The sequence below is a fragment of the Microcebus murinus genome, chromosome X (genome assembly GCF_040939455.1).
Source record: "Microcebus murinus isolate Inina chromosome X, M.murinus_Inina_mat1.0, whole genome shotgun sequence".
In the NCBI taxonomy this organism is placed as follows: Eukaryota; Metazoa; Chordata; class Mammalia; order Primates; family Cheirogaleidae; genus Microcebus; species Microcebus murinus.
In genome coordinates, this window is record NC_134136.1 from 76,888,557 (window position 1) to 76,894,276 (window position 5,720).

The 5,720-nt window shown below is 35.9% G+C and overlaps 1 pseudogene; it reads right to left on the reverse strand.

The window, feature by feature from the left end:
* Nucleotides 1-4,504: 4,504 nt before the first annotated feature.
* LOC109730212 (translation machinery-associated protein 7-like) lies at nt 4,505-4,695 on the reverse strand (annotated as a pseudogene).
* Nucleotides 4,696-5,720: the final 1,025 nt, after the last annotated feature.

Below are 5,720 nucleotides of genomic sequence, written 5' to 3' on the forward strand. Positions count from 1 at the left end.
GCATATGTAAAGTCCTACACGTAGCCTTATGTCTGCCTCCTCAAATCCCTCCTTCAATTCCTATCATGATAGAATCTTTCCCTCCCCACTCTTATCTGAATTGTGTTTGGGCAAATGTTTCACTTAGGTCAAATGACAACCATATTCTACCTCTGAGGCAGACAAAACTTTTGCTTACTTGGCTCATCTACTTCAATGCATCAGAGGCAAATGTGGTGAGTGTGAAGAAAATATTTTGCTGTCATATTTGAATGCTAACAAAGAATGGAAACATTACCTGATATTTTCCTTCCCTTTTCACAGTTTTGGTTGAAAGTATCTGCTTTCAACCAAAATCACATTTTACATGAGTGGCTTTTTCAATGCCTTAACCTCTATCAATAGGCCTCCACGTAGCCAGTTAGAACTTCTGCATAGCACTTACCAAAGTGTAGTTTCTAGAAATTCAGTGATTAAAAGATGATGGAACATTTATGCAGTAATTGTCTTTATAGTTAACATTTTTTAAAGGTTGAATAGGCATCAGGACCATTTATAGGAACAAGAAGTTCAGAATCTCTATGAGATTCGTAAGAAACCCATAAAATAAGGAACACACTTCTTACTATGAGTCCATTAGTCAAGGGCCTGGTGTTCTTTTTGGACCACCAGCAGAACTTCAATCAGCAGTCAGTCAATTTGGTTAAGAACATGTAGGCTATTATGATGTATAAGCAGAGTCTTTCTATACAAACTGGGAATAATATAAAAAACTTTTTAGAGTTTTTTAAAAACTCTTTAAAAAGTTTTTTAAGAGTTCCCAGGTGGCAAAGAGTATGACTACTGGCAAAAAACATAGGTAGCATTTCCTGGCATTTTTGAACTATATAAACACGTCCTATATAAATGTTGGCACATCAACATGTAAACATCAATATAAATATTGATTCATTGGCATATAACATTTTACAAATTTCTGAAAACTTTCACAAAACTTTTAAATTAAAAATTCCTTTTGAAAAATTATTTTTTATTGTTATATCATAGTTGTACATATTTTTGGGGTACATGAGATATTTTGATACCTATATGCTATGTGTAATGATTAAATCAAGGTAATTGGGATATCTATTATCTGAAACATTTATTTTTTCTTTGTGTTGGAAACATTCCAATACTTCTAGCTATTTTGAAATATACAATAAATTATTGCTAACTATAATCTTCCTACTGCACTATTGACTACTAGATCTTCTTCCTTCTCTCTAACTGTATTTTTGTACCACTTAACCAAATTGCCTTCATTACCCCCTTCTCACTTCCCTTCCTAGCCTCTGTTAACCACCATTCCACTCTCTACCTCCATGAAGTCCACTTTTTTAGCTCCCACATACAAGTGAGAACATACAGTATTTGTCTTTCTGTGTCTGGCCTATTTCACCTAATATAATGACCTCAAATTCCATCCATATTGCTGCCAATGACAGAATTTCATTCTATTTTATGGATGAATAATATTCCATTGTGCATATGTACCACATTTTCTTTATCCATTCGTCCATTGAAAGACACTTAGGTTGATTTCATATCTTGGCTATTGTGAATAGTGCTGCAGTAAACACGGGGGTCCAGATATCTCTTTGATGTACATATTTTTTTTCTTTTAGACCAGCCATGAGATTACTAGATTATTTGGCAGCTCTATTTTTAGTTTTTGAAGAACCTCTATACTGTTTCTCATAATGACTGTACTACATTACATTCCCACTAACAGTGTATGAGCATGCCCCTTTCTCCACATCCTAACCAACTTTCATTATTTGTTTTATTTTGGTAATAGACATTCTAACTGGAGTGAGATGATATCTCATTATAGTTTTGATTTGCATTTCCCTGATTATTAATGAGGTTGAACATTATTTCATATACCTGTTAGCCATTTGTATGTTTTCTTTTGAGCAATGTCTGTTCAGGACTTTTGCCCATTTTTTAATGGGATTATTTGTTGTTGTTTTTTTTTTCCTATTGAGTTGCTGCCTACTCATTTTTGACAAAGGTACCAAGAACATACATTGGTGAAAGGACAGTCTTTTTAATAAACGGTGCTGGGGAAACTGGATATTCATATGCAGAAGAATGAGAGTAGATCCCCATTTTTTGCCATATTAAAAATCAAGTTAAAATGGATTAAAGACTTAAATGTAAGACCTAAAACTGTGAAACTACCAAAAGAAAACATTGGGCAAACACTATAGGATATTGGTCTGTGCAAAGAGTTTTTGGATAAGACCTCAAAAGCACAGAAAACAAAAGCAAAAATAAATGGGATTATGTCAAGCTAGAAAACTTTTGCACAGCAAAGGAAACAATCGACAAAGCAAAGAGGGCCTTCCAATGGGAGAAAACATTTGCAAACTCTCTGTCTGACAAAGGATCAATAACCTGAATATATAAAGAACTCAAACAACTCAAGAGTGAAAAACATATTCTTATCATGGAATATTAGAGCACAAAGGAAACTTGATGATTATAGATCAAGTTACAGCATTTTGCAACTTAGAAAAAGAACCAGAAAAGAAAAATGAGCAGAACAAAGTTTAAAAGCTTTATAAGGAACAGAGTCAAAATTCTAACCCATGTCTACAAGCCTAGTTCTCATTCCTTTCCATCACAATGTATCTCTTTAAAACACACCAGTAGTTGGTATCCTCTAAAAGAGTAAGACCACTCCTAAAGCCCATAAAAACTAACAAGGCAGTCCTCCAAATGAAATATTCAAATATGGAGAGTGGGGTTCGAGTAAATAGCCACATGAAAAAATATTATTCAGTCAATATTTTTATGTTTACAAAAGGTTTGTAATAAACTCAAAATGTTTTATTATGAAGGGAAAATGTATGTTATGAAATCATATAAACATTACAAACCTGAACTACATGAAACAGATGCACAGGAAGAAGATGAAGGCAGCAAATGTACCAAAAAGTAAATATAGTCTCCAGTGGGAGGTGAGGGAGTGAGACGTGGGTGATTTGTTGTTCTCTCTACTTTTATGTGTTTTCCAAAATTTTTATAATGCTCCTATATTACCTTTAAATGAAAAATTTTAAATAATGTTAATTTGTCAATAAAAAATGGTTAATTCTGCACTCAGATTGGGCTAGGGTCTCCACAGACACTTTGTAAGGCCAATGTTCACTGGGTCTCAAATAATCTACCTTCTTTTCTCTAAGGGCTATAAATTAGTAGGAATCTTCTCGTGAAATATATTCCTGAGAAGAGGTTGAAAAGATATTCTATTTAGGAGTTAACACCATCGAAGAAAGTTGAAAAGAATGGGGAAGTCAGGAACAATATCCATGTTACATGTGATTCAAACTGTGTAAGGTTCCATATATTCATATTAACATTGAAAACTCAGAAAGGATTCATGAGAGAACTACTACAGCAACTCAAGTTAGCAAACAGAACCTGTGAAAAGTGCAGGAATGGCTGAGCATGGTGGCTCACACCTGTAATCCTAGCACTCTGGGTGAACAAGGCAGGAGGATCTTTGAGCTCAGGAGTTTGAGACCAGCCTGAATAAGAGACCAGCATGAGTAAGAGCACGATCCCATCTCAACTAACAATAGAAAGAAATTAGCTGGACAACTGAAAATATACAGAGAAAAAAATCAGTCAGGCATGGTGATGCATGCCTGTAGTCCCAGCTACTCAGGAGGCTGAGGCGGAAGAATTGCTTGAGCCCAGGAGTTTGAGGTTGCCGTGAGCAAGGCTGACTCCACTCCATGGCACTCTAGCTCAGGCAACAGAGTAAGACTTTGCCTCAAAAAGAAAGAAAGAAAGAGAGAGAGAGAGAGAGAGAGAGAGAGAGAGAGAGAGAGAGAGAGAGAGAGAGAGAGAGAGAGAGAGAGAGAGAGAGAGAGAAAAGAAAAGAAAAGAAAAGAAAAGAAAAGAAAAGAAAAGAAAAGAAAAGAAAAGAAAAGAAAAGAAAAGAAAATGCAGGAATCTAGGTTTGTGTATTTATCCCAGAGAAGCCTCAAGGCTATGCATTATCCTAGGTTTTCACTATCTTTCCTGGGAGCACAGGTTCAGTTTTTTTTTTTACTTACATTATTATGCTTATTCTTTATTTTCTGTTTTTCCCATGGGAATGATAGCTTCAGAAGGGCAGATATTTTTGTCTTTTTTTTATTTTTTACTTTTTTTTTTTTTCAAATGAGTTGGTTTAATTCCTGGTGATACAGAATTTAGGGCAGAACATAGACCAATGAGCAGACTCCAACAGGAATCTGGGCTGGTTTTACTTTTGTCCACAGCTAAGGTAGGAATGGCTGAGTTAAAACAGCTAAAAGATGATAAGCTACTGTATGATTTTTTTAAAACAAAAGTTTATTCTTAAGTGTACAATAGGCTCCAAGACAACACTTCATTTTAGCTATAGGCGGCAAAGATGTTATGGCAGGGAATACAGATGTTTAACTATGAATCAAGGGTCATCATCGCCTCAGGCACAAGGAACAGCTTACTTTTTGCCAGATTTCTTAATTCCACCTGTAGCTAGGGGGCCCTTCCCCGAGGCTTTCCCTTTTAGTTTCTTGAGTTTCTTCTGCTCCTCTTTTTGTTTCTGCTTGAACACTTTATCTCGTCCATCTCCTTGGCCTGCTTCTTGAGCTGTTTCAGAGGCTTTTTCTTGCCACCTTTGCGGCCAGACATGGTGCAGCCGCCCCTTCCCCTATTTTTTATTTTTTATGTAGAAATAATTTTAGACATAGAAAACAGCTGCAAAAACAGTGTAGAGTTGCCATATACCCTTCACCTAGCCATTCCTAATGTAAATATCTTACATAATCATACAAAAATTATCCTAACCAAGAAATTAAATAAAATTGATACAATACTAGTAACTAAAATACAGAAATTATGCAAATATCAGCACTGTTTGCCCTAATGTCATTTTTTTTCTGTCCAAGGATCCAGTCTCGGATCCCACACTGCATGTAGTTGTCCTGTAACCTTAATTTCCTCTAGTCTGAGATGGTTCCTATGTACATCTTTGATTTTCATGATGTTGAACAGTTATTTTTAGAATGACTTTCAATTTGGGTTTGTCTGATGTTTTACCATGATTAGATTGAGGCCATGCATTGTTAGCAACAATATAACAAAAGCAATATTGCCCCCTTCTCAGTGCATTGCACTATGAGGTTCATTATGCTAATGTGTTATCACTGGTGATGCTAACCTTAATAACCTGGTTAAAGTGTCTGCTGGCCTTCTCTACTGTAAAGTAATGATTTTTCTTTTGTAATTAATAAATATGGGGAAGATACTTTGAGACTATGAAAATAATATGTTTATCCTCAAATGCTGCCTACCTGGACTAGTCAAGTTAACACATAAAATTAACCATTACAACAGGTGAGGACACTGAAGCTTCAAGAACTTAATTGACTTGTTCAGCATCACACTGCTGATAGGTGGAGGAGCCAACACTCCAACCGAGGTCTGTTCATCCCCAATGTTCCACTCCTTCCCTTGATCTCCCTCATTTAGAAAGTGAGGAGGCTCAAAGAAGTTGAAAGCCTTGCTGAAATGACAAAGTAGACAGGTTTAGCACAGGATGCCAGGTCTTCTGACAGCTCATTTTCTACCACATTGCTTCCAGTCAATAGTGGCTTCAATAGAGACTTCAGCTTAATTGGTTCTTATAGCTAGTCCTTTCCCCACAGTCTCTCTTA